This window comes from Zonotrichia leucophrys, chromosome 5 (genome assembly GCF_028769735.1).
Source record: "Zonotrichia leucophrys gambelii isolate GWCS_2022_RI chromosome 5, RI_Zleu_2.0, whole genome shotgun sequence".
Classification (NCBI taxonomy): domain Eukaryota; kingdom Metazoa; phylum Chordata; class Aves; order Passeriformes; family Passerellidae; genus Zonotrichia; species Zonotrichia leucophrys.
In genome coordinates this window covers 37,231,101-37,257,951 of record NC_088175.1, presented here as the reverse complement: position 1 = coordinate 37,257,951, position 26,851 = coordinate 37,231,101, and the positions used below count along the sequence as shown (strand labels likewise).

Genomic DNA, 26,851 nt, shown 5'->3' with positions numbered 1-26,851 from the left:
GTACATTCACAGGATCCTAACTTACATTTACAACTTTCAGGTTCACAAGGTTATATAAAGACCCAACCCCTTAAAGCAATGACTGTCTTCCTCAAGGGCTGAACACTTCCAGCTCTTATTCAAAAAGGACATTCTGCCATCATGTAGGTGTTTGTGTTGGAGGGGACCTTAAACACCATTCAGTTCCTTGGGAGGGACACTTTCACTACACCAGGTTGCTAAAAGCCCCATCCAGCCTGGTCTTGGACACTGCCAGGGATGGGACATCCACAGCTTCTCTGGGCAACCTGTTCCTGTGCCTCACCACCCTCACAGTAAAGAATCATGAAAACAAACATCAAAAAATGTCTTGTTTTTACCATGAAAAGAAACATAATTTTAATGTTTTAGTACATAGAGCCAGGCTACAGAACGTGTGACTACATTGACACGTATTCTGAACATATTCCATACATTTATGTTTCTGTTGGTACCACACACGTGACAACAAGGTGAGTATTTCAAAGATAGCTGTTAACAGAATTTATGACGAGACAAAAGGTAGCAATAAGTTACTAAAATATAGCAATGAAAAGATAAAGACTTTAGCTGGACTAAATCTACAATCCCCAAATCCTCTCTCTGAGATAACAGATTCTTCTAAATCAACAAGGCAGGAAAGCATGCAAACATGATGTGCATTACAACACAGACATATTCTCTCTGCTGTCTTCAAATCTTCTGTAAAAGGAAGGGAGCTAAAGAAAAAGGATCTAGCCTTATATATCCCTATACCTGCCGTCAGTTCTACTTCCAGCCCTTGGAACAGACATTAAAATTAAATCCCTGATGGAACATTGATGTCTTAATGACCATATAAACAATCCCTTATTAGCAGCATGGTCCTTCCTTACATTTCAATAAGGTTTACAAATCAATAGATGTCTGTTACACCAGTGGAAGTTATATTAAAATTTATCTGGTGTGTTTCTTTTATATACTGTGAAAGAACTCTGTAGTGTTTAAACAAAACCCTTTGCCTATTTTCTGTTGAACAGACATTGATGTCCTCTACGGAAGAGAAATTTCATATCCATCACATTGCCACAGCAAGTTGTTGTGGGTTAGTTCACAGCTGAATACTTCAGAAGAACTTAAACCTGTCTTTTTATTCTGAGTTACCCCAGATATGCTCATCTTAAATAGGTGTAATACTGGGTAGAAAATAAGAACTTTTCCTCCTCTAGTCCAGTCACAATTTTTCCAGCAGCAAGGTCAGATAGACATGGCACATAATCTGGCACTAAAAAATATACACAGGATGTGTTCACCAACACTTCTCAAAGGTGATATACTTTGCATTCAGTGTTTAGAGCCCACAAACACATCAATTGCAACAATAAGCACAGATCATTCTTGATATCTCTTGCACACTTGTGTAGGGACACAGTTTGTGGTAATTGGGGTGGGGCTGCAGCCCAGCCTCATCCCCAGTGGGGACAGCTGTGAGCAGCAGGTGAGCAGCACTGACAGCAATTGACCTGGAGTGCCCAGGGACACTGACCAACCACCAAGGGTAACAGAGGGCACACAGGTGCAGTGCATCAACATCAGGGGTATAAAAGGTTGGGCTAAAGAACAAGAGGAGCAGATGCTTGCAGCCTTATGAAGTGATGTGGTGTTGCTCTGTATGGGTTAAGCTTTCTGATAGTGTATGGCGATACTCTGTGTATTGTGGCCATCTTGACTGTGGTATATGCTGTAACACATTTATGCACAGCAGATTTCTCTGTTCCCTGGAGAGGATGCAGCTGAAGTCTTTCATGGTGCTTCAGAGACATAAGGTAAGGATAAGCCATACAAAATAATGACATATTATTTAAATAGAGTATTCTAAATTATGTTGCAAATTACTCTCTGACAGTGTTTGTCTCTCTCTATATATCCTATATTTGTGGTCAAAAAGCCCTTAGACCAGAACAGTTTCAGGGCTAATCTGTGCTCAACTCAATTAATTAACTGTACCAACTGGAACTGATCTTTTAGCTAAGACACCAGCTATGATAATCCTGAGAAATGGCTAGTTATAATCAAAAAGTAACAGGAAGTGTCTAGAATCCTGCATTACTTATGTGTATAAAGTTATGTTGGACTTCTTTGGGTGCTTCTGAAAGATTTGCATGTATCATCTTCCAGGGCCTCTTTCCTGTCCTTGTCTTAATAGCTTATATTTTTGTATTATACCATATAGGCATGTAACCTAAGTTGATTACAGAATATCCCTTTCCTTATTACCAATTTCTGCTTTCTACTAAATTACTAGAGGAGGCATATTCCTTTCTAGCTAATATTAGGAAATTAAAAATGAAGTTTATTGCTTATTGGAACCAGCAACATAAAGAATATTTGCAGATTTTTGTCTATATAAGGCAGATTAAATTACTTCATCATGTCCAAAGTGGAAACGTTTGTCTTAATTACACAAGACTTTACCAGGTAAAGACCTGACACTAGCTGATCTTTTATAGTCACTGTTGACTTTTTCACAGAAATAAATGAAATGGGTTCATTTTACATTTTCTTTTAAAAAGAGGCTCTCAGCCCCCAACTCACACACCAGAAAAATCTCTGAGAAAACACCAAATCTTGCATGGGGAAACAAGAGCATGGGTATAAAGCCATGGAATATTTACTGACTACCTTTCTTCTGTCCTCTGCCATAAATCCCTATTAGTTGCAGCAAGGTAAAGAGCATATCATTTGATGTAATGAGGAACGTTATAATTTCTTAAGTGTAACAAATACAATTGTACTTATTGCAGCATTTGGCTTTTTTAACTGACAGTACTTTAAATCTTGGAGCCAAAAAACCAAATCCTTAGGGGGTTTTTTGTTCTACCACTTGCTTGAATTGATAAATTTGAATTTCAAAAATGGGAATAGGAGACAAAAAAAGGTGTATGGTGTCATTGTGTTGCTGTTGCAAGTACATCCAGTTGCAGCTAAAGTATTTAAAGTATTTTCATTGGTATATCTTAGCATAATATACATTATGTAATTTTATTGCTATATAAGAGTATTACCATATTCAATAGTTATCATTATAATAATGTGTGACATAATTTTATATATTTATAGAAATATATATGTGTCCTGGTTATAATATAATGTGCAGGTGGGAAAAATCTTTACCTCAGTGAAGCGCCCCTCTTTTCACAGATTGTGAGTCTCTTTACTCCTTTTGGCAATGATTGAAATTGTGGTTCTGTGAGAGTCTCTGAAAATCAAAGTTAAGCACAAGAGGGATAACTGATCTTTTACTTAGGTCTTTAACAAAAGTCCTACTAATTCCAGCAAGTCCAGAATTTAGCTTTCAATCAGCAGGTTTGGTCCATCTGTAAATAGCCCAATTCCTCCTGTTTAATACTTCCAAATAAAAGGTTAGTCACGCTCCAAAAATAATGTAAATGCAACTAAAGGTTAATCTTCCTCTCAGGATTACATTGCCTTAAGGTTACACATGCAGTTTCTTTAAAAAAGATGTGTTCAGGCATATGTAACCTGGCTGTGCTTGAAAAAACATCTGGAAATAGTGATCTAAAGTGGCTAATGCATTATTAATTCCAGAGAGTAGAATAGAAAAATAAGGTAGCTTCCTGACAAATTAAACTGAGATATAACTTGTCTTCTGTACTTTGTTCAAAGGATCTAAGAGAAATTGGCCAGTGACATGTAGTGCTAACAATTGTATAGAGAAAACAATCATTAAACTAGATTGTGTTCCTGGAAACTGTTCTTAATAAAGAATAAAATGTTTCTGTTCAACTCCCAGATTGCTACTGGAGAAATATAATCAAATGTCCCCTTTACTACTTCAAAATCCCTTTCGGTTTTGCAATAGTTTTTGTAAAACTGAAAGGGATTTGAAATCAGTTGTAATTTCTTCTAGTTCCTCTCTATATTGCTGTGTATTCGGGACTGCCCTACTCGCTGAGACAAGGGCTTTGGAGTGAAGGAGTCTTTTCCTGAATAGCAGAAAAGGTGTCTGCAATATACCATGTAACTTTCTCACAGGGTTTCTGCAAGTTTAAAATGTTTCAAAATATTTTAGTACTCTTTATATACAATTTCCTTGGGACTACAGCATTTCCGTTGTCCTATTAAAGCCTCCATTACCTTTTTTTTTCCCCTTGTACATGCCTCTCTGTTATTTAAAAGATTTGAGGGGGATTATGAGCAGTATGTAAAATAACAACTATCTGTCAGCATCTGCAGCTTGATGGCAGTGTCTGTGTCAGCTGCACAGACAGCATTTTGCAGGTGGCTGTGTGAAATCCTGCTGTCCAAAAGGGAGCCGAGTCCTCCCTGGTTTCGGCGTTCCTGCACAGCTGATTTCAGTTCCAACATTTAAGCGAGACTAGCAACATCAGACCATATGTTTGATAACTGAAACATTTGCAGCAGGGCAAAGCCTGGGTGCGTGTTGATCGCTTGGCTGCTGGGTCCTACATCTGCTGTAACAAAGAAAGTACGTGACTGATGCTGCACCTCATCTAAAGGAATGTTAGTACTTCTGAAGTGGTAACGGTCTGACAGATTGCCAGGTATTTCAAGGGGTGCTGCCAAAACCTGGTCAGCAGAGGATCTGCAGCAAGAATTGGCTTTAACTGGGTTCAAATACTTCTTTTACTGAATAGGAAAACATTGCAACCTTGTATGTCTTAGAGCACACAAAATTGGTATAATGTCCTTTTGTAAAAAAAGAGGAACTGCATGGCATATTAGGAAAAACCAGCAGTGTTTTACCAGTTATAGTACCTTCCTTATAAATATTAAAGTATGTTTTAATGATCAATAAAAACTTTCACAATATTCGTCCTGGAGTTGGGTCTTTAAGGAACAGAAGGAGAAGAAAGTAAAAATATTTGCGAAACTAATTCAGGGACAAAACAAACATACTGAATCAGCACTTTGAGTATGGGAGTTTTTGTTGTTGTCTTGGTTTTGGTGATCTTCTTAATTTAAAGACATCTCCTCAAAATGTTTTACACTTGTCTTTATTAAAATAATAGTAAAGTAAAATCATGATTTGATTTAATGCCTAGTTTCATGACTCAGTTCATTTTTAAACACATACTTTTGACAGCTTTCTCTCCCTTTTTTGTTTGTTCTTTGCTTTTTAAGTAATTCAAATTCTGTTAAGGTAAATGACTCTAGAATGTATAGCTCTGGCTCCTTTCATTTATAACAGGCACAAATTGCCATATGCACTTAATGTTTTTTATATTCCAGAATACAAGTTTAAGCCTGTTTCAGGGTATTCATTTTTACTTAAATTCTATGACATAGTAAAAGAATACTTCAGAGGATAAACCTGTAAACTAGTGCTGAAAAGAACTAAGAAATACTTGTTTAAAATGTGGGAGTACCAGGTCACACCAAGGAAAACAATTTAAAATTACTATTTACTTTGCATGAGAAATAATATAAACACAAGTATAAATGGTATATATAATATAGATGATGTTCTTGTGAAACATGATCACACCTATAGCCATTAAAAAGCTTAAGAATACTAAGCACTTGATATTTTTGACCACCTGTATTAATTTTTCTCTGTAAGTACCTCTAAGGAAATTGTTAGCTTAAATATGGGTTTTGGGCAAGGAAAGAAATCCTTCTCTTCCTTCAATATTACAAAGTTAGAGCACTAGGCTCTAACTGGAGCAGAGTTTAGAAACCTAGCTAATCTTCTAATTTTAATTTTTTTTATCACGGACGCATTAAATTTTTGGGGGCTTGTTAGATATTTTCCTAAACCTTGTAAAATTCTCCTGCCACAATGTTTGTGGGGTTTTTTTGGGAATTTGCTTCCTTATTTAAACAAAGCAAACAACAACCAAACCTCCTATTAAAGGCTTACATAGTGTAAATCTCATCTCATAGATGCTGCACATGTGATGAAGGCACAAGGTCCTTCAATAGCTTCAAGTCTTCTCTTATTAAAATTCAATTTCTTTGCATCTGGCATTAATTGTGCTGCTCACCATTTCTGGTGAATATGCAGGCAGTTCTGAATATCTGCACTGCAGAACACCAAGAGAGGGGGCAATTTGTGATCAACTCAAACCGAAATTTGTTATCAGTGGGATGCTGTTGGATGTGTGCTAGATTGCTCAGTAAAAAGGAATACTAATGAACTGACAGAGTTTGATGATAAAAATTGATTCAGAACAACCAAAACTAAAACTATCACGAGTTACTCTTGTACTGACAGACTTGGCAATGAAATGGCAAATGAAATCCAGTGTCATAAGTGCAGAACAAGGCATGTGGGTGAATGTAAAACACTTAAATAAGGGGTTTTCTTTGTTTTGTTTGGGATTTTTTGGGGGGAGGGGGTTTACTTGCTTAAGAAGATTTGATGTGACACTCATCTGAAAATTCTGCAATGTTAAAAAAAAGAGTTCCCAGCAATTATTAACAAAGGTATTGAGAAATCAACAGCAGAAATGCACTTCTGACTGAAGCAAAATCCAGGGTATTGCATGCAGGTCTTTCAGAAGAGATAAAATACAGCTAGAAAGATAGGGGAAAAGCCAATAAAATGCTGAACTTCTGGAAATTCTGGTGTATGAGTTAAGAGCTATTCAAGAGCTGTTTAACAAATGAGGGGACAGGGCGACTAGTAATGAAAACCTTGTAAAAAGAAAATATTTTCCCAAAACAGAAGTTTCAGGGAGAAGGGTGCAAGCATAGAAGTTTAGTGTTTCTTTTAGAAGTTTAAAGGAGATTTTTTTTTTCCAGCAATATGCAACAGGGTTTACTGCAAATCACTGGCAGAAACATGTTTTTCATTATTACATTAATGGGTTAAAAACCCAAAATAGATAATATTCTCAAAGGAAAGGGAGTATGGATTAATTATTATGTGCAAGGTGCATTGATGGGGATATGACCTCAAGTTCTCCAGAATATTTGTCTAATTAATCTTATTTGTCTGAAAAGAGTTTAATATGTACACAGGAAATGGAAGCCTGATGGGTGCATGTTGCCTATTTTTATGGGAATAATAAGCATTTTTAGTGAATGATGGCACAAGACAGAAAAAGAGAACTCTTTCTCTCTTTCTCCCAAAAGATGGTCTAAACCTGAATCAGGTACTCTGTAAAAAGAATTTATGGCCAGATTATATGCAGGTTTTTTTAAGTAGAAAACTGCAGGAGAATCAGAGGGAAAACATGGTTCACAATTATGTGAGGGAAGGAATATGAAGGGAATTCAAATATATTTTGGATTTTTGAGATCTCTGCTTCTGGTATGTTACCAGTGGTACTACTGATAATAAAATTCAACCAAATGCATTTTAAGAAGGACAGTTTAATGCCTATAGGAATTCCTAAGCCTATTAATAACAAATAAATCTTACACCAATAGCAGATGATCTTCTGTTCATGCACAGAAAAAAAATTGCTTTGTCCTGTCGGTAGCTAACCTTCTCTCTGCTCTAATCACCTTCATATTACACACATAGTACTGGATTCATTCTGTCAGAGCAAGTGAAATATTCCCCAATTACTGCATATGTCACCAGGTCCAAGAACAATGGCATAACTTCTCTGATGGAACTGAGGGAGTTTTGCAGAAACCTGCTTGGCCAGCAAGTGCTTTCTCTCTCTCTAGCTTACTAAGCTCATCATGTAAAGATGCAGAATGATCTTAAGCTAAGAAATTTAAGACTGAACACTACAAAAAAGTTCCTATGATGATTCTGTTAATTTCCTGAGAGAAATATGAAATATGTGCTACTGGACTAGGTAAAAGATTGATAGATGTGACCCAGGAACATCTGTCCATCTCTCTGGTATTGAAAGATGGGAAGATAGCCCAAAGCATGTTCTTCATCTCTTATTTGTGTGATCACAAGAAGCCAATGGAATAATGCTCCTGAACCATTGTTCATACATCCTGAGCTATTGCAAAATGTTTTTTTTGTTGCCTGAATGAAGCCTCAGTGCCCATGTTACCAGATAGTTTTTCACTGTTGTGGTAAATGCCAAAGGACATTAAGACAGTGAGAGGGAAAGCAAGGCAGGCAGCAACAAAGCTCGGTGTAAACTGGGCCTGCCTGATTTGCTAAGCCCAGCCTTTTCAGGAGAGCTTCTGCAGCTCCCTCTCTGCTCAGGGCAGGCAACCTAGCAAGAGAAAGAAAGGCTGTGGGATGGTATGAGCACAGCCTGAGTGAAAGTGAAAAGAAAGTGTTATGGTGGAGAATGTCTACATCTTTTTCTGTTATGATTTTGGTGGCTAAGCGCTTGTTCAGCAATGAGGAACACTTTAGAGATAATGGATGAACTCATCATGCCTGCTTATACATGGAGATTGCAGTGGAAATTACCTGTGGGAGAAGAGCACAGGATATGAGAGTGGTGGTCTGGAAAGCTCACAGACAGATAAAGGGAAAAGTTTTGGCAAGGAAGCTGCCAAGGAGAAAATAATGTGGGTTGCTGCTTTGTGAGGGCCACGTGGTGTGAAATGGCAAGTGGGTGCTGCTGTGAGCCCAGATGCCCATGGTAGTGGGCATTGCTGTTTGTCCTGTGACTGTGGAACTCTTACTGTGGACGTGAAACCAAGCCCACTAAGGCTGCTGCCATCTTGTTCTAGAATCTCATAAATTGAGATTAAAAACTTCCAGAAAATATTTTACTTGCAGGCTTAGTTACAACAATTACACTTGGGAGAGTATTTAATTTTATCATTGCAATAGACGTGGTCCAAGTTTAGAAATGGCAAGGAAGGAAATCCCTTTTAGCAAATTTTCATATCATCTTTTTTTGTGGATTGGATAGAATTCTGCCACCCTCACCCTCATACCTATTAGCATATCCTGGGAAATTAGTCTCATAAAGTCTGCTCTCCCCATCATATTTTTCCATTTCTTTGATGTGATATTTTTCTCCTTTATTCCCATGAGTAGTATCTGCAAGAAAGTCATGGACTTCTATAATATTTTTATTTTCAGTGCCAGATATATATATAATCAGATGTTAGCTATCTTAAGATGTCTTGTTTACTGTGGCACAGATTTCTGATGGTTTACAGTTCTGTAAATGAGAACACACGACTTGTTAAATCTGGCTAGATTTCTTCCTCCTAGATCAGTTTAGAAGAATAGAAGTAAGCTGCTCATTTTGCATCCACTAGATGCCTCATGGTAAGCTAACACCAGGACTTTTTTAATTTGAAATTCATAGCTGTGTCAAGCAGAAAGATGCTTTTATTAAACACAGGAAAACAATTGGATGCCTGAGGCACCTGTGTTCTATTTTCTCATCTGTCATTAATTCACTGTGTCTTAAGCAGTTCACTTAAACCAAGCTGTTTAAACTCACTCTGCTAAATATACCTGAATAAGCAGAGTGATTTTACATTTTTTTAGTATATATAAAAAAATTACACTTCACCAGTAAGAGCTTTCATGTGAATTGAAATTCTTAACTATACATAAATTTGAGAAGTTTGGAATGACAATGATTTTTCTCTTGATTTCAAATATATTTCATGTATATATAGAGGCTGCTTTATTAAATGCTTGGCTTTCTGAGGGGGATATAAGAACTTCAGATAAAAATATTATCTAGAAATAAGATTCCATAATATTAGTGGAGAGGGAAAATAATTTAGCATTTAGGAAAATGTTGGGAATTAGTAGGAATTAGCCATGGAGTTATCTTCCTCCATGTTCCATCTACCTCCCTCCTACAAAACCAGGAGATCATATCCTGTTTCCTAATCCCTATGATTCTCATTAGTGATCAAGCTCACTGATGATTTTCTGCTCAGCAATGTTGAGCATTGCACCAGAGCACCATGATCTGGACCAATTTCAGTCAATTCAGTTATTTGCATTTGAACAATCCCATAAGCTTACAAAACACAAGTTGCAGGTTTTTTTAAATGAAGTCTACTAAAAATTTCTAAAACATATTTTTGGATCAGAGACTAGGCTTTGGATTGGGCTGAGACATTGGGCAATACATTCAGATTCTGCTTGCATACTTCAAGTCTGCATGCATTTGAAAATATTTTCTAAGCTCAGCTATATTTTAAATGGGGATAGTGAAAGTCAAGAATATCTTTAAAGCTTGGATTCATTCTGCTGATGTTACAAAAATATGAAATAAAAACACCAAACTTGAATTACACTTGTGTCAAGAGAAGCCAGTTACTAAGTGCTGATCATACAACCTGTGCTCTGGCTACCACAAACAGATGGGATTAAAAAGCCTCTACATAAACCCCAAGGAGCAGATGGATATGAGTACTCAGATCCCGTTTTCCCTGACCCATCAGCAATTTCTCATCTCCTACCATGAAATTAAAGTGACATGACCTTTTGGGTTTGACCCACTCGTCCGCAAGTCACTTAGCTGTATGCTGTGTCTTGAAAATGTTTTCTGGCATAGCAACAAGTGTTGCAAAGAAAGAAAAGTGTTTCTACAGGCAAGAATGTATAAAGCACATTTCTCTATATTATGTAAGCCTTTTTTTATTGTAATATCTCCAGATGGCAATTTAAAATAGTCTAAAAAAACTAAAACTGTAAAAAATGTGTCACTTTTATTTTGTTTATGTATTTTTTCTAGGGCATTTTTTACCACTTAAACTAGTTTTTCAAGCCTCCTAGTTCATACAATTTACAAGATTAGATTGTCCAAGACCAATGCAGATATTGCAGATATAGCTCCAGTGAAATGACTGTGAGAATCTGTTCCACAAAATATATTTAATATGTAATAGATAATATATTTTCTTTTTAATCAAACCTAGTCCAAAATCCTAAATAGGGAATTTTCATTTTATTTTGTATCTATTTCTATGGTATCTGTCACTACATGTTTGATTTGTTATAATGAGAGAAAATTTAATCTTATTCTTCCTGTGGACTTTAGAATAGGTGTCCCAAAACCACAAGCTCCTTCTTGTCCACTGCCCACAATATTATTTTATCAGGAATCCCTTCAAGAATAATTCTTGTCCTTTTTTTCCAAGAACATGTATTTTAAGTAATCAGATCAAAGTATTTCTGTCAATTTTTTCTAAAGTCAATATTTTTCTACTTTTTGTGTTTCCTTACCTAAAGTCTCTTTAGTCTGAATTTATTAATTCTTTTGGGCCCATAGTGCTTGAAATATTTTCAAATCCTTCTTAACCTAACGGTATTGTTGACATCTCCATTCATTGTTTCCTGTTTCCAAAAAAAAAAAAATCTCCAAAAATTCCAGGAACTGTAAAGCTTACTTATTCAAGCCTAATAATTTCTTTGAAAACCAAAATTGACCAATTACCACCCAGCAATTTTTACAAAGATCAAATTAGCATGTTCAACCTTTGAATACTTAATTATGTGTAGGCATCTTTGTGGTTTTTGTTAATTTCAGTGTAGACTGAGATAGTACTTCATGTACTTGTTACACAAATCATTTCTCTTTGAATTGGCGAATGAGTCTATTAGTCTGCCTCATTATGCAGTCTGAAGAGCACAGAAAGGAAACTTCTGAAAAAGAAATAAACAGTCATGATTATACACTTATGATATATCCCAATTTTGTCATGTCAGATAAAAGGGATTTATGTCCTAAAGTATACATGTAAACTGGAGAAGTCTTACAGCTGAGCACACACCATCCCCATTCTGGATTTCACTATTTCCATAATGCCTTTGCAAGATCGAACATGTACAGCCAAAGTAAGCCTTATTGGCTCTTCATACTTTTGAAATGATCCTTCACAACCTGTTTCCTTCAAGTACCTTCTGCCTTTCATAACAAAGGGAGACTTCTTGTGACCTTTTTTTTCCCCTGCTTCTGATTCATAAGCTAGATAATTTCTTCTGATTTACCCTTGACTCATCTTTAGTGTTATGTGTACTCAGCTGGCAACTTACAAGTTAGCCAGTGAAGTGCTCGAGAGATGTGTGACCCAAACATCTGCATACAACAGAGTTATCCATTTCTGCCTCTTGGTGGGTAAAATTAGAACAATAACTCTTTTTCTTCTAAGAAACTTAGATAAAGATTTGGGAGGATTTTTTGTCCTTAGCTACAGTCCGCCTAAAGTTAGTCAGCAATCTTTAAGGAGTAGCACAAGGTATTTTATAGTAGTATGCTGACAACATTTATCAGCCAATTCTAAATGTTTAGACAATTCTACATTGACTTGCTGTATTTCTGGAATACACTGTTGAAATTGAGGCAATTTCAGTCAAAACATTGTGTAAAGAAAATGTTTTGCCTTCTAACTTTGTGAGTTAAAGCCCAGGGCTCCATGGAAAACCAATAAAAAACTCACGGCATCACTATTTAATGACGTATTGTCCTTTTATATTCCTAGTGTGTTCATATTTTGAGTGAATGTGAAGTAAAAGCACCATTTCTCAATACTGCTATCTGTGGTTGGTTGAAACCATCAGGTTTATTTCCTAATTGATAATAAACCTGAAGGACACATTCTGACTGATACACCATGGTGTCAGATCAGGACAAGATTGAAGTCAGTAGCTAAGCAGCAACAAAGAAGCATGAATTTTGTCTGAAAATCTTCAGAAAATTCATATCTGTTATTTCTGACCTAAATTTCCATAACCAGGAATTTCACATCTTTATATGAGAATACTGATAAAAACCAAAAAAGGAAAATAAGTGAAAAATAAAAAAAAAGAAAAAGTAACTTTTGCATGTGTAAATGAGGCTGTGGAATGATCTCACATGAGCTTGTGAAAGGGGTGATTTATATGTGTGGGAGGCCTTGGAAGTGCCAGATTCTTGCTGTCCGCTTTATGGTTTTATTTACCTCACAAACAGTGTTTTCACTTTAGACTTGGCTTGTTATTCTTCTGCACTGATTATGTACTGTATAAACTGCAGGAGGAAATGATCTTTGATAGATGATTGCAATCAGGATGATAATATATAATTTTGATTAACCAAGAGAGTTTGATTAATTTTGATGTTAGAATTAGAATAATCCCATGCTGGAAGAAAGAGCTGCTTGCTGTCATTTAAAAAGAGTAATAACGTAGATAGAAGATTGTTTATTTACAGCTCAGCCAAATACTGAGCTGCAGCTTTCCTAAATTTTATCAGGAAAAGGTAAACAAGACAGTGGTATAAAGTGAATTTAATATCAGTGATGCATATACAAGAATGTATGCTGCATGTATTGTCTGTTTGCTGAGCTTTCTGGAATAACCCTCATTTATTTGTGTGTTTCATTTCTGAAAAGACTACAGTGACTATTATGTTCAGTATCATTCTTTCTACACTTTTGCCTGTGCTACATGTGGTGCCATTTCCACAATACTCACACTGAGTGCAACGCTGTGTGTTCTCCTCTTCATGGTCTATGTAACTTATGCAGGCATGAGAGTCATTTTTAACTGGAAGTCAGTTCTCTGTACCTGTTTTTGCAGATTTTTCTTGGAATTGTTGAGGGTCATATTGCATATTTCATTAATCCTTTTTTGACATAATTCCATAATATGATCTTTCTACACCTATAATAAATAAGACAGTTCTGTGTATTATGAAAGACCAGGAGAAATAGTATTGGGAAATGCACATTGCATTATGATAAAAAAAAATTAAGGAAAGGAGTCCAAAAAGTTATGATGGGCTGCTGGCTATCATTAAAATCAAAACATGACCTCTGCATTCCTATTAATTTGAGAGCAACTAGTATGATACGTGGTTATTCAAATAAAACAGCAGAGGTCCCAAACTTTGGAGGTGACATAGATTGTGGTCAAGTAAAGGGCTCGAATTTTAATTGCAGCATTTGTTAAACTCACATTACAGCTTGAATTTATTTCTCCTTTATTATCCTGAAATAATTCTGTGACAATAATTAACTTTATTTAAAAGATCAATATTCCAGTGCCAAGCAGAATCACATCCACTGTGACAGAAAAACACTTATAATGCATTTAATTCTGTTTTATTGATTTAGTTGCTATTTTCTACTGTAAATTTAACCAGAACTGCTAGGGTTACAGAGACTAGGAGAAGTGATAAAGATACCTTTCAATCACTTTCTGTGCATGCCTGGATGGATTCAGGACACAGAACATATGTTCTAAACCAGATAGACACAAAGTCTATTATAAAAACACAACCTAATACTCCCTTCTGGCCTCAGTTTGGTCTGGCATATAGACACTCATCTCTATTACACAGAGCCGGGAAAAGTACACTGAAAATCTGTTATGGTAATATCAGCATTTGCAATTGCAGCTTATTGGAACACTGCTAAATGTTGTGCTTTAAGGTTAGCATGCAGTGATAAATAGAAGCATATTTTCACTGCTCTTGCTCCATACACATCCAAAGAACACTGAAGGTTAAATACAATTTGAACCACAGACATGAGATATGACATGCATTACAAGTTTTATTACTGCTGTAATAATGGCGAGGAGCATTCCAGTTATAATGGATAAGAAACACTTCAAACAGGTGAGAAGTTGCTCCTAAGAATAAATTTTAAACTAATTTGCTCATAGCTTTTGGCTGCAACACATGCATGCAAATACAGAGACTTGCAGCAAAAAAAAAAGTCTGCGGTAGAAAAATTTAAAACCTAAGTAGTAAATTGTTATTATGAATTCTTAAGTATTGTTTTGAATGCCTCTTTGTGGTTTATTCTGAGTCTTGCTTACATTCCTGCCTGCCCTCAAGGGCATGATATGAGAATGGCTGCAACCAACATTCCCCTCAAACAAGGAGCTTTGGATTGCAAGGTCTCAGTCAATGCATTCACACCTTAGAATTCTGTGGATCTTCAGAGGTGCTTTTCAGTATAAGCAAATAACACAGAATTCTAGACTGATGAATACAGCACACAGATAAACCAGAGAAACAATTTCTAATTTAGATGCAAGAAAAAGCATCACATTTTTGTCCTGGTTTAAAAAAAAAAAAAAAAGTTCTACAGTTCATTTTTTATGGTTTGTAAAAGTTAAAGGATATTTGGATGAGACTACATTAATTTAAAATGCTAAAATTGTGAGTTTAGAGATTGTTCAAGCTAGAACAGTTTAAATACTTAAAAGCAAACTAGAATAGTTTTAAATGCTTCACAACCCAGTATAGTTATACATAATTTGAAACTGAAAATTTATCTCTTAGCTCTTTTTGAACCAAAACAGTAAAGTTTGTGAGGGACTCAAAAGCCAACTTTAAGACAAATATCACTCAGTAGTAACTATACAAATAATTTGAAAACATTTCTCTAAAATTTCTTCTGTAATAGCAGGAATTTTGAAGGGGGAGGAAAAACTCCACAGACAAAATAAAGCCAAACAGTCCTTTTTTCTTTCCTTTTTTTTCTTCAATTAAAAAAAAAAAAAAAAAAAAAAACAACAAACCCAACAAATAGCAAGCACACATAAAACAAAAAAAAAAAAAAAAAACATGGACCACCCATATTGTTACAACTTAAAATAGAAGTACAGTTTTGTTGATTTTACTCTCAATACCCAATTGCTGGTTCATATAAACTACAAACCACCGTGTTGCACTTTCTGCACATCCTGTTACAGCAGGAACTGAAGGCTGCTTTGGCAAAAAACTTTTCTACTGTTTGAAGAAGTTTGTACTCTTTATTTTATGTCAGCTATATCAGCATATCATGTCTCTGTGTAGCCAAAAAAACCTCATACAAAAACTTCAGGAGAAGGGATGGCTTGAAAGTTTTTTAATAAAATTCATCTAATCAGATTCAAGTTCATAACAGTCAAGCCAAGAATATGGTCATTTATTCTCTCTTGCCTGTTGAACAAAGTTCTAAACTTCCATTATTCTGTTGTGAATTTGAATATTTTAAAGGAAATAAAACAATTTTTATATGATATAGCACAAAAAAAGTCTAAGATTCCTTTGCTAATGCAATAAGCTGCCTTGTAATGTACAGAAGTCAACGCAAACATTGACAGAGGCCACCTAAACTTATAGACTACCCACAGAGCATGGAAAGCTTTTTTCCTAAGAATGTCCAAATAAATTATAAAGGAATACTTTATTTTTATGTACTCATGAAGGATTGCATCTTTTTTGAAGCAGTATTATTTTGAATCAGTAAGTTTTGAATGTATGAAAGTACAGTGAGCTGAAGTTTATACTGAAAAAGCATCTATTATTCAAATATGTCTTTCCTTCATCATTCATTCACTAAACAGTATTAACCTTGGTCTTAAAATTGTAGACTATGTTTCCACAATTTATTCAGGCAGATAGACCTTTCAGGTTCTGGGTGCAGTGTTAGACACAATTTATCCATTAAGGCATTCTTCTTAGACTCTTGCCATTTAATATAGTGCTGGTGAACTTTTCTTCCTCTTACTCCATTTTTTATCCCAGTTTCTGAAATGAATATAATGTTGCACTATTGTCAGGGAGAGACCACAACTGCAAATTCTGTTTTGGGTCTAAACATTGAAGAAGAAATAATTGCAGTGGAAGTAGTTTCAATACAGGTTTACTTTTTTTTGAGAAAACCATTGTTTTTAAATCTGTTTCTCTTGAAAAATAACAATGAGCTAATCCTAGCTTCCAGATCTTGCAGCATTGAGAAATCAGAATCAACTGGTTCCCACCTTATACTGAAGTCCCAATCAGCAAAAAAAACTTCTTTGTAAAATTGCATAAGTTTGTCAACATGAATGTTTGATGCTCTGGCTGAATTCAGTACTAAAAATAAGCTTTAATGACCAAAATTTTCTTCCTCATATATAGACAAGGTCTCTGCAGTCATCTGAAATAGCTTCTTGTAGCTTAAAGGTGTTATAGTAGTGGGTAAAATATTATGACAGGAGACAGGCAAGAAAGCTCAGGCTCTAAAAAGATTTATTTGAGAACGCACAGGCGAAATAAGAGTTACCATTTCTTACATGTGCTGAACCGAGGGAAAGAGGTTTAGTTAGAACCTTTCTCAGAATGACACTTTATGCTGTAAGCTAAAATCTGTGCCAGACCTGGGATGTGCAACCAGTACTCTCCAGGTTTTCTTTTGACATTTAAACCTCAAGGATAACCTTGGTTTTATTCTATACTACACCAGAAGGATTTTATTTTCTGGAACCAAAGCCTTATTCTCCTGTTAAGGCTGGGGGCAGCTAGTGTGGTTTCACATTATAGAAGAGCAGGAGGAGGATTTTTGTATCTGTACTAAAAGGTGCACACGTTTTCCTTTGTATCCCAGAAAGGCAGAGCAGACTCCTCGTGGTGTTGCACTTCACTATAGCAGGGGAGAACTGGAAAGGAATCAGGAGCATCCTTTGTGGTGTTGCCTTGGCTGCCAGCTGGCCACAGCCAGCAACGGAGCAGCAAACTGTCCCTTGCTCATTGCCTTCCCACCCCTCTGCCCTGCTTCACCCCAGCAGGATGGGGGAGAGCAAATGTGGGAAAAAAAATTATGATTCAAGATAAAAATGTTTTAGTAAATAAAGCAACATTCACCACTTTCCACAAGTAGGTCAATGTCCAGCCTCCTTCAATGAAATGACTACTTTAGAAAGATTAGCCCCTGTTTTTCTGCTCTGAATATGAAAAATAGAGATTATCACTAAAAGCTCTGGCACCTTCCTTGGTTTTTGGGGGTTTTACTTTTTTTAAATTATTTTCCTCTGCCCCTCTAATCCATTGCCAAAGGAATTATAATAATAAAATAAAATCTGACCTTATAAATTTCTTATTCAGTTTTACAGATCATGAGGTTTGAGCTATTAAGATAATGTCAGCAGCTGTTCTCAATATTTATTTTACCCAGTGTGAACTGACCCTAAACTGAATGTTTGTCACTAAGAAATAGAATGCTCTGATGAGTTTACTATTCATTGTTAAAGTTTTCCTTTGTGGAATTTGTTTTCGTACAGATGCTTGAGAATACTTTGCAACGCAGTAACTCAGAATGTACAGAAGGGATCAGTTTTTGTTGTATTGGCTACTGTCATGCAAAAAACTGTATTTTGGGTCCTTTGTAAGTGCAGGGAGGGTTGTAGATGGAGATTTTAACTTTTGCCATCTAGGACTACTTCACCTTGTTAGTTTAGCCACTTGACATAAGAACCTGAACATATTTACAGAGATGATAAAATTTAAATAACCATTTTTGGGGGTGTTTAGAGTTCTAGATTACTGACATCTAACTTAGCCTGAGAGTTTAAACAAGTTGCATTTTCATTGTTCATTTTCCAAAAGACAGTACAAAACCCATATACCTGAATATCTTGACAGATGTCTACCTAAGGCATGTAAGGTTTTATGTTCTAAGGCTTTTATGTTCTAATGAAATTGGTTTTAATTAATTTCCTAAAACAGTTGGACACATTAGAGTTTTCTTGGCCTAAAATTCATGAGTGTTGCAATTTTGTTTTCAAAATGTAATTGACTAACTTTAAGTCATAAAAATGTAGCTGTCGGTATACAGTGGACTTTAAGATACAAAACTGTTATTTTATGCCTACTGCCCAAAAACTTGGGCAAGAACAGCTATTGTTTTCATAGCTTTACCCTAACAACTCTCTCTCAAAGAGACACAAAATAATGATGCAAGAGGCTCTTGCCAGGGAACAGCAAAAGTGGCTGCTCTAAGCAGGAAATTGAGGTGGGACCCAAGGAGGAGAGACAGGGCCAGTGCCCTCCCAGGTGGAGTGCAAACCCAGTGCCCCTGACAAGAAGGGCAGGGCGAATCTGGAGATCAGCCAATACCTCAGTGCTCAAATCTGCACTGCTAGAGCAAATCTGAGCTCAGGCTCAAAGCTCAGCACAAACACAGCTGCCACTGGTAAGGATGAGCCTTCATAAGGGCAAAGCGCTGAGTTTGATGCTGCTCCCAAACAGGACACTATGGGAGAACGTGGATAAGGCTTCTAATGGTTCTTCTGATGGCAGCATCTCCCGAGGTTTCACAGCTGCACCAAATCAGACTAAGGCCCAGAGGGGAAGAGATTGCAGGCTCTGCTGATGCAATCTGCCTTACAGCTGTGATGTACAGTGTGCCTTATTTAGACAGTGTAGAAGTGGTGAAGGCTTCTCACCTCTTAAGGCAAATTTCAGGATCACTACAGTGTTGGAGTAGTTTTGGGTGGCAGAAGATGGATGAGTGAAACTTTAAGGTAATGTAGATCACAGAATGTAGCAGTAAGAGGTTCTTTGCTTCTTGCATTCTCTTCAGCTGCTCTAATACGTTGCTTGATCTCACCTATTTGCTTTCAGCCTGGATTTAAATATGCCACTGTGAACAATTGAAGATTTTGTGCATTGAAAATGAGCAGCACCTGGTTATGTTGCATCATTTAGCAAAGCCATTTCTACTCAAAGATTACTTTCAGTTGTAAACACATGAAGAATTCATGAAGGAGGTGCTATGAAAAAGAAATTCTTCATGAAGATGTTATTCTGACAAGGCTCTGTGTGCAATACCTAGTCCTTGCTTGCTTACATATAAAGTCTAACTTCACAGTTTGTAAGTTCAATGGGTTTGGAGGTCAGTTCTTTTTGTTTACAAGAATCAAAGAACTCCTTTCTAAACAAAACCTTTCAATATCAAATAAAATATGAAATGCATTTGGTCTCATACTACATTTTTATTCCTTTTTTTTTTTTTTAATTCACTGGAATGCAGTAACAGTACTGTGTCTTCAAATGCACAGTAAGTTCAAAACTCTTGCCTGGACCACAGGTGGCAGTGCATGTTTAAATATGAACATATCTAAGCATCTTGTGTCTGTATAGAAGGAAACTCGATTTTTACTTGTTCTGGTTGAGCCAAAGGAGATCAAATATTATATTTCTTAGATTGTGTGAAGACAAACCTGAGTTGAAAAGTTTGGAATATGTGTAGTAAAGTAAAATTGCTGCACATGAGAATGTCCTAAAGTAACTTTGATTACAATAGGTGACACTGTAAAATAGGAAAAGGTTCTGTATGTTGTGTGTTCTGCATTCTGATTTGCTTTTTTAGTTAATTAAAGTTAGACATGGGTGGATTTATTTGTGGCCACATTCCTATATGTGCCTGTAAGAGCTTGAGCATTTTTCTTGTCTGCTTTGGATTTGTTTATGTTTTTCCTAGAAGTAGATAGTAATGGCTAACAGCTTTTAATATAACTGCCAGAGGCTGACTCAGGCTTTCAAGATCATGATATTCTAAATTAAAGTATGCTAGAAAAAACTTAGGGAGCTACCTGCAACCAGTAACAAAGCATTATTTTTGTCATCAGTAACACTTAAATAATACATCTGCACAAATTAAATACTTCCATCATTGTAGCACCTTTTACTACAGGTGGTCTGATAAATTCTGATATATAAAGTGGTTAAAATGTTCATAGTGAAATCACAAAATGGAAAAAAAAATACTAAGAGAAAAGCTTTTAGGCTTTATTTTTACATTTGAGATTTATTCTTCATTAGCAAGCAGCAGCTAAGCATTCAGGAAGAGTGATACAAGGCTTTCTTCTACCTGCTAATTTTCCTAAATGGCCAGAGAGCAATATGGAGGGAAGAGTGTTGGAAAGATTATGTAGCAACTACACCATTATCCCATATTCTTTCAGCTATAATTTACTATTTCTTTTTATAATGTCAGAAAATAGCGGGAGAAAAACTTATGTTTGCACATATGAAAATAGCTGTAGTAGAATTTCTTGTCTCTAGAAGGAAAGGATCTTCAATTTCTGCAAAATACTTAAAAATCATTTTATTGCAAAAAGTTTTGTTTTTTCTTATATACAGAGAGGCTGATTTTTTTCAAGTGTAAAGAGAGGATCTGGCTCATAAATCTGTTTATAAAATGCCATCATGACACTACTTTCTGACTCCAATGACTACTTACTAGAAAACTGAATTTTAAAAGAGTATAGTAAAGAGGTTTTGTACATTTGTTATCTAATTAGGAAAGATTTTTTTTTTTTTTTTCTCCTGGACATTTATACAGAAAAGTGTAGTCCTCTTCTGTCCCTGTTTTGGAAGGTTAAAATAAAATGAATGATGATTAAAATAAAACAAGCAACTCTCCAAAGACCATATTTAGGAGTATTTCCTTAGCATTCTCTTGATTAATTTCTTTTCCTTAAATATATGCATATATTATACATTGGTATAAATGAATATATATGTATGTGTGTATATATATCTTATATATGTAAGTTGAATACAATACTACATTAAAACTCCTATCAATTCTGGGTACAATGTATTTATCAACTTACCTCCTTCAGAGAAAATATCTTACTAGAAAATATACAGCATGTCCTAGGACTGCATTTACCTTCTCCACAAAGCTTGACATTCAGCCACTGATTGACTGATATCGTCAGGTTTTTTCTGGTTCTTCCACTTCCAATTCATCATCTCAGAAAAATACTTTAGCTGTAATGACTTCAAGTGCTGAACTTTGAATGCAATATCCCTACTTTTTAAACCTTTGTCCCTGTACTATCAAGCTACCTCAAAGTTAACAATTTTTGGGTTGTTTTGGACTTTTTTTGCTAGTTTTTTGTGTTTTTCAGCAACAGTGCTGCTCCCATTTTTAATCTTAACCTATTTCATTAATACAGTTTGACTTTATGCAAACACCATTAATGAAAATGTGTTTAAAAAAAAAATCTCCAGATATAAAGATCTTGTGTAGATGGGGTGTTGTGTTGTTGCCGGTGCTTAGGCACACCACGTAGAAGAGTTATATGACATTGTATATAGCCACACTGTTATGTTGTGCAGAAAGTCTCCACAAATTCAGATGTGTATACTTCAAACAGTGTGCCATTAAAAACAGTAGATTTTTTTTCTTTAGCACTGGGAAAGGTAAAAAAAGTTTGAAATAACCAGTCCTCATCTTCCATCTGCAAATAGTTGTGTGCAAGTTTAGATGGTTTTGACCTCTATGTACTGTTTTCCTAATTTTCTCAACAGAATGCATATTCTAGCAAGGTAATATATGGAACTCTTCCATATGTGTGATAGAGATTTTATTGCAGCATAAAGTCACTCTTGCAGTATAAGATCCTCTCTTTTGAACACTATGTACCTGTGAAATTATTTTCCTTCTACTCCAGAGTTTTTCTATGAACTAAGGAAATATTTCACATCTCCACAAATTGCCGAACTTTCACATATTCATTCATGAAACATTCTATATCATTAAGCTATCATTAAAAATGTAATTTCAATTTTTAATGTAAAGGGTGCAATGAGTATAAAGCATTTGATATCACATTTTAATTGAGAAAAGAATAAAATAGTCTGGCAATTAATAAATGTATCTGTAGAATTTTACCTAATGTTAGTGATTGCAGTTTACAATATTGAGATTTTAGAATTTCATTAGTGCTGAGCCCCATTTCAGATGATATGAGAAAAGAATCAATAGTCTTGACTAGTGTGAAGGGCTAAGATACTTGCATATATCTAAGAAACTCACTTTGGAGGGTTCAGTCACATTTAGATTTTATTCGTATTGCCACATCATCAAAATCAAAAATGAAAAACTTTCCATTATCTTGAACTTATGGCTTAGAGTTGTTTTTATTGATTGTTGTTTCTATTGATTATTGCAAATACAGAAGGACTGAGAAGCTACTACAGCCAAACAATTAGTAGTACATCTTGAAGGGAGGTTTGATAAAAAAATTCATAATGAAAGCCCTGTAGAAGAAAATTTTATAATTGAAAAGTATCTGCTAATATAGGAAATTGTTTCATTCCTTTTATTTTAAAAATTAAATTCAAACCTACTCAATGTAGAGACAGAATTTAGGTTGGTTTAGATTTATTTCTACATTTTGAAATTGTTGGATCTTTACTCAGTTACAGTACTTTATTGTATTTCATGACTAATATTTCAGACTCCTAATTCTGAATAATCTTCCTTTGGAAAATGAAAAGTTTTTCTTTCATTCATCTTACAACTAAAGTATTACATAAATGCAGCCCTCTAGAATGGTGCACCACAAACCTCTGTGTTCATAGCTGTTGGAAAAGCTCACTGAGGCACCTACAAATCCACTCACATGAGCACGTAAAACTGTCATAATCTCCCAGCCTGTGCAAAAGCCTGAAACTTTACTCTGTTGGAATCAGAAACTGTCCATTGGAGTAAGCAGAAAAAGGCTTGGAATTGACGTTTTAGCTGAAAACCACCATTGAAACGTGCAAAAACTGAGATTGTAATGGCTTCTAGTAATAATGAAATAAAAATATCAGATATGCCTTTTCTTTCTAGAAATAATTTCTTAATGAAACCTCTTTGATTTAGTTAAGTGCCTTATGCATGGTTAAGGGCCTAATCATTAAAATGCAAGACTTCTCTCTCTACACTCATAGAGGTACTGTGGATACTGCATAGAAGCTCTGATGTTCCACTGATTAAATAAAAAGGGATAAAAATGTTAGGCTATTTCATACACAGTTTTTGTTCTGTGTGCATGAGTATTTTGCCCTGACATTCTAATTGTAACCAGCATCATTAATGTCCCATTCTGAATCACAAACTTGACAACAAAAAATAGTAGGTGTTGAACCACGAATACACCTGCTTATTTTTGTAACCTCTTGTGGAGAGGTAATTGATGACTGAGCTCAAACAACTTCTACACTTCTAAAACCCAAAAACTACAAAGAGAAGACCAATGTCAAACAAAATACTTCAGGGGTCAATGAATAGAACTCTTCTCCTGGAGGTTTTATAGTTCCCTTCATGATTCAGTGCAAGAGTGAAAAAGATCAGCACAGGGGAAAATGGAAGACTTAAAAATACGGTATTTTTCTGGTCCTGTTTCGTATACATTGTTAACTTTTTGGCCTGTTTATGCTTCTGTTGATAGAAGGCACAGTTTCTCTGTGGCATCCTATTTTATTTAAAATGTACTGCATTTGAAGTTATTGTTTCCTCTGCTCAAACTTGTTACCTCTCACCCTCTCTGCCCTTCAAGTGAGAAACAGTAATTCATTACACAACTGTGAGGCACTGTTGTGTATGCAAAGTAACTTCCCCTACCAGTGAAATTGCCTTCCATAGAGGTGTTTTAAGGGTAACTTTTTTTGGATGACAGAAGAAGAATACTCAACTAGCTAGAAAAACATTCTGTTGTTTAACATGCAATTTTAATATAGTAACAGCTTGCAGAAGGAGTGATGTTTTCCAAAATGAGCTCATTTTATCACTTTTTAGGGTCTAACTGTACTTTCTTACCTCATGAGATTCAGATGTGGTACCCCACCATATTGCCTATTATTTGTAATTCTTGTTCTGAATCTGAAAAACAGAGCATGGAGAATTCCATGGCTTTTAAGTCATGCCACTTTTGAAAATGCTAACTCTGGCAGCTGAACTGCTCTCTTCTTCATTCCAGGGCTGGAATTTATTTCTTATTTATCATCCATTCCAGGGCTGGAAGTTGATACTGAGTAAAAGCTGGATGAAGGAGAAAGGATCACATCTCTCCTCTGTGTTACTGACACAGGAACTGCAGAGCAGAAAACAGGGCAAAGGAAGTGATGGCACATTCTGTGCTGGCAGGTTGATCAAACTGCTCAACTTCAAATTACAAAAAGTAAGTCAGATCTCCCCAAAACTGCTTTTCATCCTTTTTTACCATCAACTGTCCAGAAAACAAGAGCTGTCAGTCTGTGTTTAGAATGGCAGCAATGTCCAGAGTCAAGGAAAGGTGTGACAGTGAGGGGTGGGCTACTCTAACAGGGACACGAGTGAATGACTGAGAGTGAGGGATGCAACCAGCTGTCAGCATCCTGCCAACGTGCAGCACAGAAACGCTGCTGTCCACCGGGGAATTTCTGAGCTGCAGTCTCAGCCACTGAATACAAGGTAGTGATTTTCACCATACTGCTGAAACGAGAAGGAAGAAGAATTAAAACTTTCCCAAATTTTCATGTAGCGCCTCTGGACAGAAAGTGACAGGGACAGAGTGTCTGAAATTCCTACCTCTCTTCCAGGGCAGCACAAATTCTGCTCCTCACTGTTGTGAGTGACACTTAGCAGTGAAAAGTTTTCAGCTGCACTTTGTTGTTTTCACTGCCTTTAAATGATAATCGATGTCAATTGCCAGCTCATTACAAAGCTTTTTCATGGATCATCAGAAATGCAGTACCTGAGGGGATGGCCTTTCTTTTTCCACTGAAAACCAATTGTACCTGCTATTTACTTTGAGGTACAGAAATGTAGTCTACAAACTAGCAGACCAAAACAATGACTGCATCCGACTCTAATTATTTCTGTTGGGAAATCTTACTTTCTCTATGGGCATAAAATTCTCTAAAGATCTTTAGCAAGAAAGAATTTAGCAATGACAGTCTATCAAAAAGATTATCATGTTTAGATCTATGAGGTTTTGGTTTTTTTGCTTTACATCATGAATCTCAAATAAAGGAAGAGCATTGCCTTCTCTTTCAAACTCATGCCACCCTCAAAAATAATTACAGCATGAAAATTGGATACCTTTACTAAGAACAGTTTTCTGCTTGATACATTTTGCATAGCTTGGTGGGTTTCTTGATTGTGAGGAGTGAATTTTTTGTTCGTTTGTAATTTTGTTGTTTTTCTAGGAGATTTATAATTTATGTATTAATTGTCTTGATGAAAATTGAGGTCAATTCCTTAAACTGTGCCTTTGAGAAGCCAAGAAGTTCAGATGAAGTCAGGGAAAGAAACAAAGGTGCCTCTATGAACAGGCTATTTGATTGTCCCCATACTGTAAATCAAACCAGTTCTATGATTTACTCCAGCTTACACAGTACGAGCCAATTCACTGTGGAGTTGCCTAGCAGTGAAGTGCTCAGTCATGGTTACAAAATACCTGCTCCAGCCTTAGGTATTTTTGAGAGATTCAGGTGCTGATAGTTTGAGATTATTCTGCTAGTTCATTGATATATGAGGAACTGAAGCTCACTGTGAGAAATTCCCAAGCTGGGGGACCTAAAACTGTTAGGGTTTTTGTGTTTTGTTTTTCTGGTGTAAGAGCAAATCTGTGTCTCAGATACAGTGCATATTCATTTATCACAGCAGAGGTCTGAGGTTTGGGAAGCCTGGGCTCTGAGAAAGAAAATATTCCTGTTCTATGACAGGTTTATGAAACAAGCACGTTGTCATGCATTATTACTGAAGTATGCTTTAGTTCAACACGAACACCATAACCCAGGCCACTCACTCAAATATATCAATGGATAGAGCTGTTGTTTTCTGACTGCAACCCTCTTTTTGAAAAAATTCCCCCTTGTTACTGAGATTCTGAAGCAGAAAGTAGCTGTGCCAATAACTGGAGCATAATAAAATTTAGACAAGTAAAAATTAATATATTTTCCTCATTTCTTCTTCACCATTCATTTTTTTTTCCTCTCTCTCAAGGCAGGAAGAAAGTGAAGGTGGGTACCATTAAGCAAAGGACATAGTGAGTCTTGGCTGTCAAAAGGATCAAAATAAAGCCTCTGCTTTAAATAGGGAACATTGCAAATGCCTGTCTTTTATGCTCATTTCACAGTGTAAATTCTTTCTTCTGATTACTTACCACATGTTTTTCTACTAAACCAGAGCTATGTATTTCTTTTTTAAGAAATACATGTAAATACATAAATATCAATTGAAAAATATCAGCAGTGGGGTTTTATGTTAATTTTAGCTTTTGTTTTCCTTTGGTTTCTTTTTTTAGTGGTGGGGGTGTTGTTGGTTTTAGGGATTTTTGGTTTTATTCTTTTGTTTGTTTGAGGTTCTTTAAAGAAACAGTCTTAAAACTTGAATGAGAAATAAAATTTGAATTTAATAGAAGCACATGGTTGACTTGTATGTGGAGTACAGAGTGTAT

At 35.8% G+C, this 26,851-nt stretch overlaps 1 long non-coding RNA gene across 1 annotated transcript; it reads left to right on the top strand.

Annotated features, from left to right (window-relative positions):
* Positions 1-1,661: 1,661 nt before the first annotated feature.
* LOC135448935 (uncharacterized) lies at positions 1,662-26,571 on the top strand. The gene is made up of 3 exons (XR_010440609.1): positions 1,662-1,823; positions 24,425-24,589; positions 26,398-26,571. It is a non-coding gene; the product is annotated as an uncharacterized LOC135448935 (long non-coding RNA).
* The last annotated feature ends 280 nt before the right edge of the window (positions 26,572-26,851 follow it).